The sequence below is a fragment of the Lolium perenne genome, chromosome 2 (genome assembly GCF_019359855.2).
Source record: "Lolium perenne isolate Kyuss_39 chromosome 2, Kyuss_2.0, whole genome shotgun sequence".
In the NCBI taxonomy this organism is placed as follows: Eukaryota; Viridiplantae; Streptophyta; class Magnoliopsida; order Poales; family Poaceae; genus Lolium; species Lolium perenne.
Genome location: NC_067245.2, coordinates 56967301 through 56984821, shown reverse-complemented (window position 1 = coordinate 56984821; position 17521 = coordinate 56967301).

Below are 17521 nucleotides of genomic sequence, written 5' to 3'. Positions count from 1 at the left end.
TCGTGGCCGCCGCCTGTTTCAGTCGAGTGAAAAAGATTGGGGATTGATGCGGACTAGGAAGTTTGCGACGCGGCGCACGCCGCGTCCGTGTTGTTTACAGTGCAACATTCTTTTTTTTAAAACAATATTTTCAGGTTTAAGAATGCGGGATTCCTTTTCAAAAATAGCTGAAGAAACATCCAAAACTCGACCGCGTCCTTGGTATCAAGATTGTTGGTTACAATTTTGTAGAAATATTAAAATATCTGGGTTGTTGAAGTACCACCGAAATGCCTGTGAAATAGACTGTTGGAGATATGCCCAAGAGGCAATAATAAAATGATTATTATAATATATCTTTGTGTTTATGATAATATTTACATACCATGCTATAATTGTATTAACCGAAACATTGATACATGTGTGTTATGTGAACAACAAAGAGTCCCTAGTATGCCTCTTAAACTAGCTTGTTGATTAATGGATGATTAGTTTCATAATCATGAATATTGGATGTTATTAATAACAAGGTTATATCATTGTATGAATGATGTAATGGACACACCCAATTAAGCGTAGCATAAGATCACGTCATTAAGTTATTTGCTATAAGCTTTCGATACATAGTTACCTAGTCCTTATGACCATGAGATCATGTAAATCACTTATACCGGAAAGGTACTTTGATTACATCAAACGCCACTGCGTAAATGGGTGGTTATAAAGGTGGGATTAAGTATCCGGAAAGTATGAGTTGAGGCATCTGGATCAACAGTGGGATTTGTCCATCCCGATGACGGATAGATATACTCTGGGCCCTCTCGGTGGAATGTCGTCTAATGTCTTGCAAGCATATGAATAAGTTCATAAGAGACCACATACCACGGTACGAGTAAAGAGTACTTGTCAGGAGACGAGGTTGAACAAGATATAGAGTGATACCGATGATCAAACCTCGGACAAGTAAAATATCGCGTGACAAAGGGAATTGGTATCGTATGTGAATGGTTCATTCGATCACTAAAGTCATCGTTGAATATGTGGGAGCCATTATGGATCTCCAGATCCCGCTATTGGTTATTGGTCGGAGAGAGTACTCAACCATGTCCACATAGTTCACGAACCGTAGGGTGACACACTTAAGGTTTGATGTCGTTTAAGTAGATATGGAATTTGGAATGGAGTTCGAAGTTTTGTTCGGAGTCTCGGATGGGATCCAGGACATCACGAGCAGTTCCGGAATGGTCCGGAGAATAAGATTCATATATAGGAAGTCATTTTCTAGGTTTGAAAATGATCCGGTATTTTTTCTGGAAGGTTCTAGAAGGTTCTAGAAGAGTCCGGAAGAAATAAGGATGGAAGGTGGAGTCCCAGAGGGACTCCACCCACCTTGGCCGATCGGCCTAAGGGAGGAGGAGTCCCAAGTGGACTCCCCACCATGGTGGCCGGCCACCCCACCAAGGAAAGGGGGGAGTCCCACTCCCCCTAGGTTTGGTTACTTGGAAGGTTTTTGTTGGGGTCTTATTCGGACACTTTGACCTAAACCTTGGGGCTTTCACCTATATAAAGAGGGGAGGAGAGGGGCTGGCCGGCCACCACAACACCACCATGGCCGCATCCCTCAAGGCTGCCCTAGCCGGCGCCCCCTCTCCCAAACCATAACGGTTCCCTCCTACCTCTCTCTCCCACATAGAAAGCTCTGTCGGAGTTCTCCACCACCACCGCCACCACGCCGTCGTGCTGCCGGGATTCCGAGGAGGATCTACTACTTCCCCTGCCCGCTGGAACGGGGAGAAGGACGTCGTCTTCATCAACACCGAACGTGTGACCGAGTACGGAGGTGTTGCCCGATCGTGGCACCGTGATCAAGATCTTCTACGCGCTTTTGCAAGCGGCAAGTGATCGTCTACCACAGCAATAAGAGCCTACTCTTATAGGCTTTGGAAATCTTCAAGGGTTAGTCTCGTTCATCCCCTCGTTGCTCCCATCTTCTAGATTGCATCTTGGCTTGGATTGCGTTCTCGCGGTAGGAAAATTTTTGTTTTCTATGCAACGAATCCCTACAGTGGTATCAGAGCCGTGTCTATGCATAGATGGTTGCACGAGTAGAACACAATGGTTTCGTGGGCGTTGATGCTCTTGTTGTCTTTAGTTTGAGTACTTTGCATCTTTGTGGCATAGTGGGATGAAGCGGCCCGGACTAACTTTACATGACCGCGTTCATGAGACTTGTTCCTCGTTCGACATGCAACTTGTATTGCATAAGAGGCTTTGCGGGTGTCTGTCTCTCCTACTATAGTGAAGATTCAATTTACTCTTCTATTGACAACACTAGTATCACCGTTGTGGTTCATGTTCGTAGGTAGATTAGATCTCTCGAAAACCCTAAACCACGTAAAATATGCAAACCAAATTAGAGACGTCTAACTTGTTTTTGCAGGGTTTGGTGATATGATATGGCCATAATGTGATGATGAATATGTATGAGATGATCATTATTGTATTGTGGCAACCGGCAGGAGCCTTATGGTTGTATTTAATTTTCATGTTGAGTAGTATTTCAAAGTAGTTGTAATAGTTGCTACATGAGGTGAACAACCATGAAGACGGCGCCATGGACCTTGACACTATGCCGACGATGATGGAGATCATGCCCGTTGATGATGGAGATCATGTTCGTGCTTTGGAGATGAAGATCAAAGGCGCAAAGACAAAAGGGCCATATCATATCACATATGAATTGCATGTGATGTTAATCCTTTATGCATCTTATTTTGCTTAGAACGCGACGGTAGCATTATAAGATGATCCCTCACATTAATATCAAGATAATAAAGTGTTCTCCCCTCGAATGCACCGTTGCCAAAGTTTGTCGTTTCAAAGCATCTCGTGATGATCGGATGTGATAGATTCAACGTTCATATACAACGGGTGTAAGCCATGTTGCACACGCGGAATACTTCAACTTCTATACCAAGCATCTCTTAAACATTCTCCCCCTCTTTGCTTAAACATACGAACTTCAACTTCAGGATTACTCATTTTAGTAGTAGTAAATAAAGCAAACTAGATAAAGTAAATGCAAGTAACTAATTTTTTTGTGTTTTTGATATAGCAAACAAGATAGCAAATAAAGTAAAACTAGCAACTTATTTTTTTGTATTTTGATTTAGTGCAGCAAACAAAGTAGTAAACAAAACTAAGCAAGACAAAAACAAAGTAAAGAGATTGGGAAGTGGAGACTCCCCTTGCAGCGTGTCTTGATCTCCCCGGCAACGGCGCCAGAAAAAGAGCTTGATACGCGTACAACACGCGTCCGTTGGGAACCCCAAGAGGAAGGTGTGATGCGTACAAAGCAAGTTTTCCTCGGTATGAAACCAAGGTTTATCGAACCAGTAGGAGCCAAGAAGCACGTTGAAGGTTGATGGCGGCGGGATGTAGTGCGGCGCAACACCAGGAATTCCGGCGCCAACGTGGAACCTGCACAACACAACCAAAGTACTTTGCCCCAACGAAACAGTGAGGTTGTCAATCTCACCGGCTTGCTGTAACAAAGGATTAGATGTATAGTGTGGATGATGATTGTTTGCAGAAAACAAGAGAACAAGATTGCAAGAGATTGTATTTCAAGATAGAGAATGGGACCGGGGTCCCCAGGTCACTAGAGGTGTCTCTCCCATTAGATAAACCACCTGTTGGGTGAACAAATTACAGTTGGGCAATTGACAAATAAAGAGGGCATGACCATGCACATACATATTATGATGAGTATAGTGAGATTTAATTGGGCATTACGACAAAGTACATAGACCGCTATCCAGCATGCATCTATGCCTAAAAAGTCCACCTTCAGGTTATCATCCGAACCCCCTCCAGTATTAAGTTGCTAACAACGAGACAATTGCATTAAGTATTGCGCGTAATGTAATCGGTGACTACATCCTTGAACATAGCACCAATGTTTTATCCCTAGTGGCAACAAAGACATCCATAACCATCTAGGTTCTTGTCACCCCTCCAGATTCACGGAGACATGCACCCAATATCGAGCCTAAATACCCCCGCTGGGAGTTACTAGAATCAACTTGGCCAGAGCATCTACTAACATCGGAGAGCATGCAAGATCATAAACAACACATAGACATAACTTTGATAATCAACATAACAAGTATTCTCTATTCATCGGATCCCAACAAACGCAACATATAGAATTACAGATAGATGATCTTGATCATGTTAGGCAGCTCACAAGATCCGACAATGAAGCACAATGGGGAGAAGACAACCATCTAGCTACTGCTATGGACCCATAGTCCAGGGGTAGACTACTCACACATCACTCCGGAGGCGACCATGGCGGCGTAGAGTCCTCCGGGAGATGATTCCCCTCTCCGGCAGGGTGCCGGAGGCGATCTCCTGAATCCCCCGAGATGGGATTGGCGGCGGCGTCGTCTCTGGAAGGTTTTCCGTATCGTGGCTCTCGGTACTGGGGGTTTCGCGACGGAGGCTTTAAGTAGGCGGAAGGACAGGTCAGGAGGCGGCACGAGGGGCCCACACCACAGGGCCGCGCGGCCAAGGGGGGGGCGCCGCCCTAGGGTGTGGCCACCTCGTGGCCCCACTTCGTCTCCTCTTCGGTCTTCTGGAAGCTTTGTGGCAAAATAGGACCCTGGGCGTTGATTTCGTCCAATTCCGAGAATATTTCGTTACTAGGATTTCTGAAACCAAAAACAACAGAAAACAAAGAATCGGCACTTCGCATCTTGTTAATAGGTTAGTTCCGTAAAATGCACGAATATGACATAAAATGTGCATAAAACATGTAGATAACATCAATAATGTGGCATGGAACATAAGAAATTATCGATACGTTGGAGACGTATCAGCATCCCCTGCTTAGTTACGCTTCGTCCGAAGCGGTAAAACGATAACAAAGATAATTTCTGGAGTGACATGCCATCATAACCTTGATCATACTATTTGTAAAGCATATGTAGTGAAAGCATTGAAGCAACACAAAGGAAGATCAAGTTTCAGCGGTTGCTTTCAACTTGTAACATGTATATCTCATGGATAATTGTCAACATAGAGTAATATAATAAGTGCAATATGCAAGTATGTAGGAATCAATGCACAGTTCACACAAGTGTTTGCTTCTTGAGGTGGAGAGAAATAGGTGAACTGACTCAACAATGAAAGTCAAAGAATGGTCCTCCATAGAGGAAAAGCATCGATTGCTATATTTGTGCTAGAGCTTTGATTTTGAAAACATGAAACAATTTTGTCAACGATAGTAATAAAGCATATGTATCATGTAAATTATATCTTACAAGTTGCAAGCCTCATGCATAGTATACTAATAGTGCCCGCACCTTGTCCTAATTAGCTTGGACTACCGGATCATCGCAATGCACATGTTTTAACCAAGTGTCACAATGGGGTACCTCTATGCCGCCTGTACAAAGGTCTAAGGAGAAAGCTCGCATTGGATTTCTCGCTATTGATTATTCTCAACTTAGACATCCATACCGGGACAACATAGACAACAGATAATGGACTCCTCTTTTATGCATAAGCATGTAACAACAATTAATAATTTTCTCATATGAGATTGAGGATATATGTCCAAAACTGAAACTTCCACCATGGATCATGGCTTTAGTTAGCGGCCCAATGTACTTCTCTAACAATATGCATGCTTAACCATAAGGTGGTAGATCTCCCTTACTTCAGACAAGACGAACATGCATAGCAACTCACATGAAATTCAACAAAGAGTAGTTGATGACGTCCCCAGTGAACATGGTTATCGCACAACAAGCAACTTAATAAGAGATAAAGTGCATAAGAACATATTCAATACCACAATAGTTTTTAAGCTATTTGTCCCATGAGCTATATATTGCAAAAGTGAATGATGGAATTTTAAAGGTAGCACTCAAGCAATTTACTTTGGAATGGCGGAAAATACCATGTAGTAGGTAGGTATGGTGGACACAAATGGCATAGTGGTTGGCTCAAGTATTTTGGATGCATGAGAGGTAATCCCTCTCGATACAAGGTTTAGGCTAGCAAGGCTATTTGAAACAAACACAAGGATGAACCGGTGCAGCAAAACTCACATAAAAGACATATTGTAAACATTATAAGACTCTACACCGTCTTCCTTGTCGTTCAAACTCAATACTAGAAATTATCTAGACCTTAGAGAGACCAAATATGCAAACCAAATTTTAGCATGCTCTATGTATTTCTTCATTAATGGGTGCAAAGTATATGATGCAAGAGCTTAAACATGAGCACAACAATTGCCAAGTATCACATTACCCAAGACATTTATAGCAATTACTACATGTATCATTTTCCAATTCCAACCATATAACAATTTAACGAAGAAGAAACTTCGCCATGAATACTATGAGTAGAAACTAAGGACATACTTGTCCATATGCTACAGCGGAGCGTGTCTCTCTCCCATAAAGTGAATGCTAGGATCCATTTTATTCAAACAAAACAAAAAACAAAAACAAACCGACGCTCTAAGAAAAGCACATAAGATGTGATGGAATAAAAATATAGTTTCAGGGGAGGAACCTGATAATGTTGTCGATGAAGAAGGGGATGCCTTGGGCATCCCCAAGCTTAGACGCTTGAGTCTTCTTAGAATATGCAGGGGTGAACCACCGGGGCATCCCCAAGCTTAGAGCTTTCACTCTCCTTGATCATGTTGCATCATACTCCTCTCTTGATCCTTGAAAACTTCCTCCACACCAAACTTAGAACAACTCATTAGAGGGTTAGTGGCGATAAAAATTAACATGTTCAGAGGTGACATAATCATTCTTAACACTTCTGGACATTGCATAAAGCTACTGGACATTAATGGATCAAAGAAATTCATCCAACATAGCAAAAGAGGCAATGCGAAATAAAAGGCAGAATCTGTCAAAACAGAACAGTTCGTATTGACGAATTTTATCGAGGCACCAGACTTGCTCAAATGAAAATACTCAAATTGAATGAAAGTTGCGTACATATCTGAGGATCACTCACGTAAATTGGCATAATTTTATGAGTTACCTACAGAGAAAACATCCCAGATTCGTGACAGCAAAGAAATCTGTTTCTGCGCAGTAATCCAAATCTAGTATGAACTTTACTATCAACGACTTTACTTGGCACAATAAAACACTAAACTAAGATAAGGAGAGGTTGCTACAGTAGTAAACAACTTCCAAGACACAAAATAAAAACAAAGTACTGTAGGTAAAAACCATGGGTTGTCTCCCATAAGCGCTTTTCTTTAACGCCTTTCAGCTAGGCGCAGAAAGTGTGTATCAAGTATTATCAAAGGGTGGTGCATCATTATTATGAGCTCCCCCATCCGTAGTGGCACTAAGGGCTTTGTCAATTTTAGGCCTATAATAATACTTTTTGGTTTAGGCACTTTAGAGACATACATAAACTTTTGCTCCTTACCCACATAAGATTTCTCCTTATATTTAAGAGAAGAAAATGTTGAACCCAAGGTTCCCATAGCTTTTTCAAGTTCGTCAATCCTATTGCTTTGATCATCATGGACAGCACAAGTTCCTAGGACACTAATTCTTTCATCAATTCCTCCTAAGGATTTATCAAGTTCATCAGTTTTATCAAGTAACATTTCCAATTTAGCTTCAATACTTGGAAAAATTTTCTCTAAGGTTTCCAATTTTTTCATAACATCTTCAAGAGAGATTTTAGTTTTAACTTCATCAACAGGAGGTATTCCAAATAGACTCTCAATAATGCAGCTAGCTTCTAATGCAGGAGTACTTAGGAAGTTTCCTTTTGCGAGACTATCAAGAACATATCTATTCCAGCTAGAGATACCAACATAAAAATTCCTGAGTAGGATAGTGGTGGAGTGTTTCTTAGTGCACCTATTATGGGAATCACTAATTCTATACCAAGCATCTCTTAAACATTCTCCCCCTCTTTGCTTAAACGTACGAACTTCAACTTCAGGATTACTCATTTTAGTAGTAGTAAATAAAGCAAACTAGATAAAGTAAATGAAGTAACTAATTTTTTTGTGTTTTTGATATAGCAAACAAGATAGCAAATAAAGTAAAACTAGCAACTAATTTTTTTGTATTTTGATTTAGTGCAGCAAACAAAGTAGTAAACAAAACTAAGCAAGACAAAAACAAAGTAAAGAGATTGGGAAGTGGAGACTCCCCTTGCAGCGTGTCTTGATCTCCACCAGAGCAACGGCGCCGGAAAAGAGCTTGATACGCGTACAACACGCGTCCGTTGGGAACCCCAAGAGGAAGGTGTGATGCGTACGAAGAAGTTTTCCCTCAGTATGAAACCAAGGTTTATCGAACCAGTAGGAGCCAAGAAGCACGTTGAAGGTTGATGGCGGCGGGATGTAGTGCGGCGCAACACCAGGGATTCCGGCGCCAACGTGGAACCTGCACAACACAACCAAAGTACTTTGCCCCAACAAAACAGTGAGGTTGCCAATCTCACCGGCTTGCTGTAACAAAGGATTAGATGTATAGTGTGGATAATGATTGTTTGCAGAAAACAGTAGAACAGTATTGCAGTAGATTGTATTTCAGTATAGAGAATTGGACCGGGGTCCACAGTTCACTAGAGGTGTCTCTCCCATAAGATAAACAGCATGTTGGGTGAACAAATTACAGTTGGGCAATTGACAAATAAAGAGGGCATGACCATGCACATACATATTATGATGAGTATAGTGAGATTTAATTGGGCATTACGACAAAGTACATAGACCGCTATCCAGCATGCATCTATGCCTAAAAAGTCCACCTTCGTGTTATCATCCGAACCCCCTCCAGTATTAAGTTGCTAACAACAGACAATTGCATTAAGTATTGCGCGTAATGTAATCAGTGACTACATCCTTGAACATAGCACCAATGTTTTATCCCTAGTGGCAACAGCACATCCATAACCTTAGAGGTTCTTGTCACCCCTCCAGATTCACGGAGACATGAACCCACTATCGAGCATAAATACTCCCTCTTGGAGTTACTAGCATCACCTTGGCCAGAGCATCTACTAATAACGGAGAGCATGCAAGATCATTAACAACACATAGACATAACTTTGATAATCAACATAACAAGTATTCTCTATTCATCGGATCCCAACAAACGCAACATATAGAATTACAGATAGATGATGTTGATCATGTTAGGCAGCTCACAAGATCCGACAATGAAGCACAATGGGGAGAAGACAACCATCTAGCTACTGCTATGGACCCATAGTCCAGGGGTAAACTACTCACACATCACTCCGGAGGCGACCATGGCGGCGTAGAGTCCTCCGGGAGATGATTCCCCTCTCCGGCAGGGTGCCGGAGGCGATCTCCTGAATCCCCCGAGATGGGATTGGCGGCGGCGGCGTCTCTGGAAGGTTTTCCGTATCGTGGCTCTCGGTACTGGGGGTTTCGCGACGGAGGCTTTAAGTAGGCGGAAGGGCAGGTCATGAGGCGGCACGAGGGGCCCACACCACAGGGCCGCGCGGCCAAGGGGGGGCCGCGCCGCCCTAGGGTGTGGCCACCTCGTGGCCCCACTTCGTCTCCTCTTCGGTCTTCTGGAAGCTTTGTGGCAAAATAGGACCCTGGGCGTTGATTTCGTCCAATTCCGAGAATATTTCGTTACTAGGATTTCTGAAACCAAAAAGCAGAAAAAACAGCAGAATCGGCACTTCGGCATCTTGTTAATAGGTTAGTTCCAGAAAATGCACGAATATGACATAAAATGTGCATAAAACATGTAGATAACATCAATAATGTGGCATGGAACATAAGAAATTATCGATACGTTGGAGACGTATCACATATCCATGAAGTTATCATCCTTAGTATGCACTGTTGCTAAGATTCGTCGTATCGAAGCATCACGTGATGATCGGGTGTTATAGATTCTACGTGTGCATACAACGGGTGCAAGCCAGATTTGCACATGCGAATACCAAGGTTAAAACTTTATGAGCCTAGCATGTACAGACATGGTCTCAGAAAGTCATCATGAGATAATGGATAAAATTATGAGTGAAATTATTCATCATATTACAAGGTTACTAATAGTGAAATCCGGAACACTTGTCATATGATGATCAACTTCAAAGTAAGAACCTCAAGGTTATTGGTATTTGACCAACAAACCGAGAAGTTATTGAAGTTGATGTGTTTTTCTGAATAATGAGGAAAGCTAAAAGAGAAACTACAAAAGATTATTGGCAGAAAGAAAGAAAAGACTAGAATGTCTAGCTCAGGTGTATATAAATGATATACATGTTATGGTTATATTCCTAGTTAGGTCACACAATGAAATTCTTGGGTATTTGTACCATATTGGTTGGTATGAAGTGTCATACAAAACAACGCAATACAAGAATACAATGGCCTAAGTGACTGACAAGGAATATGATAGGAATGCACGATTGGAACAAAATAAAATGTTATTATGTTCGTCATTAGCATTCTATCTAGCCCTTAGAATTTATAATAAAGAACTTAATAATTGTTATTTTGCTCTGGTCAAATGAAAACAATGAGTTGTTCAAATTATGACATTACTCCATATACGATGGATAAGTTATTATAAATTTTAATGGTGAAACACACATACATAACACTGACGCTAAAATGCCATAAGGCAAATGATTTGAATTCCACTTATTTGTGGAACCGCCATTTAGGTCATGTTAGAAAGGAACGCATGAAGGAACTCCATGCAAATGGATTTTTGGAGTCATTTGATTTTTGAATCATTTGGCGCTTGCAAATCTTTTCTAAAGAGAATGATTAAAATACCGTTCATAGGCCAAGAGTTGAACGGACAACTAACTTAGTGAAAAACATACATGATGATATATGTGGTTCACTGGGCATAGTTGTAATAACCCAGAACATAGGAACAACGAAGGGTAGATTTAGAAATGGGATGTGCATTTCATCGCAAAACGGGGGAAATTTTCGCGCCTTATTGCAACTAAACCTAAGAGGGATCGAGGTTCTCTCTCATTTTGCACTTAGGGTTAGGCAATGTGAGTTAGGGAAATTTCGACATGATCTCTTTTGTATCTTGTTGATTTGGGGAATTGATTTCATTTGACAAATAAGATGCATTTGGAATATCAAACATTAAGTATAAATGAATATGGAAATCAAATTCACAATTCAAAAACAAATTATGAATTCAAATAACTTTGAATTTCAAAGTGAATAATAAATACAACATTTATTCCAGAATATAAACATTACACAAATCAAAAGCTCATAAGTAAAATTTGAGCTTTATTGATATCACAACACAGATTACATTGTCTTTACAATATTCTTGATACAAGAATTGATGAATAATAAACAGAAATGAAAATGAAGATTACAATATTGCTCCTAAACTAAAACCTAGACTAAATGACTTGAAGTATATCTTCATGGTCATATTCATCTTCAAAACCTGCAAGAACAAAACAGCAAGTACTAGCCAGAATGTTAGTGTTAGCCAAAGATTTCAGTTTGGATAGAACCAGCTGTTTCAGACACTTGTGCTTGTCCAAAACTCGACAAGACAAGATAAGTGCAACAATGAGACCAAACACGAAAGCACCACCAGGGCTCAAGTTTCAGATATGAGAGCACAGCTCATGTGTCTTTGGCAGGCCACAGCAAGGCAATGCACAAGCTTAGTCACCAAAGCAAGCCAGGCCTGTGTGTCATTGCAAGAACAGAAGTAGAGTTCATATAAAAGGGGCACAAACCCTAGAAACAGTAACCAGTCGACCAGATAAGGATTCACAAGGTAAGGTGAAGGTAGCACAACATAGTTCATCCAGTTCTTGCTCAAGAACAGAACCAACACACACAACCACTCAACCACCAGAAATCATGGTGACCTGAGAAGATCATCCAAGACCTGGAGGTGAAGGGCTGTGACACAAACCACAAGTCTGCATCAACACAAAATTTCACACTAGGAGCTGGAACAAGGTATACCAAATACACGGACGGATCCAATGGATCTGATCCATCACATATGCATGAAATAAGCATGGGATGAGCAGATGCTCAAAAGGGTAAATCATCACTTGGTTTTCACCAAGGATTACTGCCAGTCTAGAAGCCACTAAAACAGAAATCATTTAGGTACAGATCTTGTACACAGAAACTAGCACACATGCACAGATGCACACCATAGCCAGATCACAGGCACAGATAGCACCAGTAGATGTATTGCAAGGTTTAGCAGCTAACCAAGACTACACAGAAAATCCTAAGCATGCAACCATCAGGAAACCCTAGATTTCTTCACAGGCAAGCATATTGGCATTCATAGTTATTATGATCCCCAAATATGCAAGCAAAGATGAGTAGCCAACAAGATCCAACCAACCATGTGAGCAACCAGTCAGTAGCAAGGCTACTGAGGTCACAGTACACTTAGAACCATCCCAAGGCCAAGCCAAATATAAAGCATCACTATCCAGAAATGGATTCAGACTCTATTTGCTTGTAAAAGAATCATGAACAGCAAATTCATATACAAGCAAGTAATTAAATCATTACTGCATAAGCAGTTCATCATAATTTAATTAATACAAGCATGAATTTATCACAGATCCATGCTAAGCACCTGATAAAGAACATATTACAAGGCAACACAGTTTAATCCATAGCCACTAGAGCAAGTCTAGGTAGCTAAGATGAGCAACAGCACAAGTAAGCAACATCATAGTGATGCTTGAGCATCAGCATCACAAGATAATTGAATCACTTAGTCACAGTATTAGCCAGTAAGTTATCACTGATAATTGAATTGATCAAATGGATCAATTATAGCAAGCCAAGCTACACAGAGAGGTTAGCCAACAAGCAAGGAATGATCCAATGGATCATTGGCTTGCATAGGAAGCACTGAAGCATATCACAGGCATCACTGGCCTTCACAAGTGTCACAGATGCATAGCAGTACACCTAAACAAGCAAGTATAATATGCCAGTACGCATAGCAAGCTCATAAGCATGAACAGCATGGCATAGCAAGCAATAAGCAAGCAACACATGACATGCACAGCCCGGCAACACACACCGGCCGGTACTGCAGATTGGTAAATTGGCCGAGCTTGCAGAAAATGAAAGCACGGGTAGCTTAAGCAAAGAAGAAGAAGGCTCGCATGATCACGGGATCATCGTAGAGCAATAGAATAAGAGAAGAAGGAGCACAAAATCTTGGGAGGCGCACGTGCATGGAGAGGAGAAGGAGAAGGAGCAGAGCAACATACACGCGCACGGTGGCGCAGGCTATGGCATGGCGAGGCGGTGCTCGCGCGGCCATAGCAAGCCGCAAATCCGGGGAAGGCACCGGCGTTACGCTCGACGAACACCACCACAAAGAAGCACGGCACGGAGACGGCGGCACTGCATCGCGAGCGACACCGCGCCAGGTCGGTCTCGGAGGCGCACACGTCGACGGCGAGGGCGAGAGCTCGTCGGAGATCACCCAATCGCCCAAGGCGATTCTCCACGAGATCCAGAGAGGAGGCGATTCGCCAGGAGAGGAAGCAATCGAGGAAACCACGCGTACAGATCGATAGATCGTCTCGCGGCGGTCCAGATCAGGTAGGTGGCGTGGTCAGGGAAGCACGGCGATGGCCGGAGCGAGGCGGCGGCCATGGCGGCGACGCCATCGCCAGGGCGTCGCGAGAGAGGTTAGGGTTAGGTCGAGCGAGTGAGAGGGCCGAGTGAGGGAGAGTGAGGTGGGCCGTTCGGCGCCACCGAACCCAAAAAGGGATTAGCCTTATTGGGCCGTCCACAGGTTTAGGTAAATGGGCTGGGCCCAATAGGGGCCCAGGGGGTATTTTGGTCTTTTAACATTTAATAAAAGGCCAGAACTTTACCAAATTTTAATAAATCAAACACAACTCTAAAAATCCATTAAAAATTGGATTAATGAATGAAAAATAAATCTTAACAAGAATAAAATATGAAATGGAATTTATGAAACAAATTCAAAATTTTGAATTTTAAGAATTTAAATAATAACTTGGAATTTAAAATTATTATTTCCTTGTAATTAAAATTCAAGGAAAAATCTCAAATAAGTTCAAATACTTATTTTCAAACATTTCAAAATGAAATTCTAATATTCCAAGTCATTTCTATTGAAAAGGGTATTTTTCCAAGAAAAATACTATATTCCTTTTATTCCAAAAACTATAGAGGTAACTCTATAATTTTCAATTATTTTTGGAATGATTAAGGGAATCACCAAGTAAATAGTTTTACTTTGAATTGTTGTACTTTGTGTGAATTAAAATGGTTTATACTTTTAAATCAATTGTAAATTACTATCAAAGACATAAATCTTAAACGCAACCCTAAATTGCTATAACTCAGCGGGGTAAAGGGATTCAACATAAAATAATACATCCATGATTGCATTATTTGGATTTTATAACATTGTCCTTACCGGACAATGATGCTTCTTACAGAACCCGAGGTCCAGGTTCCATCAACGGCATTGAACTGCACTATCTCGCAGTCCACGTGCAAGTTCACCCTTGCTCATGTCAACTTGAGTATTTTCTACTACTTTAATGCAAAGCTATATACTTATCATTCCTGCATCGCAAATAAAATGTTACTTTCCAACTATGAATATGACTATGTGGCTGGCAATGGAACCATGGTATGTGTTGATATGGTGGAGGTTCCATTGCAATGGGTTATATCACCCTAGGATTAATTACCAATGCCGTCCAGTGATTCTAGCGCCGTACAAACCGCGTTGACCATGAGATCTATAATGGCTCTGGGGAAGCCAGCCGTATCTTTTCCCTTACGCACGCCAACGGATCGGAGAGCCGGTGGGGTCTTTGGAGGCACTTGCCACAATAGGTTGGGATATCCTTTTAAATCCCCATCCATTAGTGATGATAAGCTCTACGATCTATGAGGGATTGTCCGGAGTACACCATGAGTAAAGCCGTATTATCGGGAAGTCTACTGGAGGTGTACGGTTGGACAAAAGGGTGGGTTTGCAGTCACGGAGAAGGCGGTGTGGGCTTGGATCTTTATACCTGGCCTCACACCAAAGGAAGTGTGAACGGGGGCAAGTCCCTGCGGATGGCAAAAAGGGTGAGATCTCTTGTGGGAAAAGTAACGCACCTCTGCAGAGTGTATCAAATTGTGGCTGTCACTCCCTGTTTCGGGAAGGGAACTGAACGCGGCAGAAAGGAACTCCACGAAGTTCTAGTCAACCTGTGAAGACTGACGGGCATAGTTTTCATAATAAAAGCAACCTTTTGAAGAAATGATTGCAAAACATGCATTGACCTGCGATTTCCTGATCAATGGTCGTAGCTAGTGCATCAAACACCTTTTTATTCTTTTAGAACTTGCTGAGTACCCCTGTACTCACTTTCTTTCGACACCCTTGCTAGACTGTGATCCGAAGTGGAGGCCATCAACGATGGAGCACCGTAAGGAAGTTACGAGCTGGTCTACGAAGAACCTGATCTTACCGGCGGAGTGGAAGGCGTAGACTATGGGATAGTCTACGGACCAGATGACACGGAGGTGGAGGAGTAGTGACATACCCTAGCATCATAGAGCCGAGCAACGTAGAACTTACCTAAATAAGTTGTTGAGCTCTCTTTATATTTATTATGAGTTGTAATCGTACTTAAGTAGTATCTTAGGGTGTTCTCATAGGACCTGTGAGAATACCAACTTGTTAAGACAATGTTTGTAATAAAGTATGGAGTGTTATGACCTGCAATGTTTCTGTTGTACCACTCTGAGGGATATGGCAACTTGTGAAGAAGTCCCTTCGCAAAGATCATATCAACGACTTGTATACTACAACATGCAAAGTGGTATCTTTGGGTCACCGCAGTAGTATCGAGCAAATGTTGCGACCTTAGGTTGGAAAAACCTAGTATAGGGAAGAAACCTGTAGGAGTCTAGTAGAAATAGTAAAGGATTCTCTAGAAATATGGTGATTATTCACTTGAGAATAGCAAAACCATATGTTTTAGTGCGATAATTCTTTATTATAGCTATTATGATGCATTATCACTACTAATATTTTGTTTTTGTATACAGCCATAATGGCGAACACTTTTCCTAAGAGGACTTTGAGGAAGGTTGAGGGTTGGCTCGGTGATTATGATGGACCAATAACAGCTCTCCTGTGTGGGATGCTGAAGGAACTTTATTGTGATCCACGGATACCTGTTATCAAGTATACCTACTATGATGGGGAAATCCTAGCCAAGTGCAGAGTATCGGTCCAACTACCGGAAAACTGGCGATGAGTCGTATAATGCCATACGGAGAAGCCAAAACTATCACCACAGCCTACCACATGGGCCTATTCAAGGCAATCCTTGAGATAAGGCAGCATAAGTCAAGAGAACTGCTATGTTCGTAGTTTTCTCATATACCTCATGCCGAGGAAGATGAGGATCCCACTCTAAATCATTTGGTGTTAGCACACGTAAGTCCCGAAGCCGCAGCACAAAGACATGGATAGTTGTAAGTCTTTATTGACCACGATGTACCTTTTACACATGAAGATGAGAGGTGAGATTGACCACATGCTAGCTGAGTTCACGGACCCTGATAAAGTCCAAACTCGGATGCGTGATTTGAGGGCACAACCACAACATACTACACCTTTCTTTAGCCTAGACAGCTATGTAGATTTGAGTGACCAGTTATCCCATAAAGATCCACTCACACCCAACTTTGTTCCACATTATCCACATGTGTCAAGATCATATGAGTCTCGGATATGGGGGAGATGATTCCAGGAACCTAAACTGCTCGGAGTCACCAATCGAGAATTCGACTGGTTGGCGTTTCGGGGAACCATTTGGAGATGAAGGAGAACCCATCACTTGTGAGTCAGAGGATGAAGGAGGCGCGGTTAACAAGAATGTTAACCAAAGCTTTGGGCAGGAAGAGAAAGACACCAACTCCATTTCTTTAGATTTGGAGATGGGGTTACCCAAAACATCCCAAGACGTCAGAGGTGAGAGTTCTGGAACCAAGAAGAAGAAGAAGAAGATGATGAGGGGTCAAGTGAATAGGAATCCTCCATGGATGACAGGAGAAGATGAGCTGTATTCCACTGGGGATATGTATGAGTCTTTATCTAGTTACTTTGGCATGACAGATCTCTGTCTCGGCACTTCGTCCGATTCGGACTACATACCTACGGAAGAACCTTCATTCCGGACGGTGTTCGGAGGACAAACCGCTGTACCGGATGGACCCCAGGGATGTACGCGGAGGCGAGCTATGATGACGAGGAGTAGAGCTCCGAGGAAGAATAAAGTAATCTAGGTGGTATTGTAATAGAGCGTATTTTAAATTCCCGTTGGCTTGGGCTTTGAGCCAAATAAGTGGTTTATATGTACCACATGTAATATAAGTTTGTGAGTGTGTTATGTATTATACAAAGTATATGCATAATAAATGTTTGTTTTGTATTTGCTTCTTGATTTCATT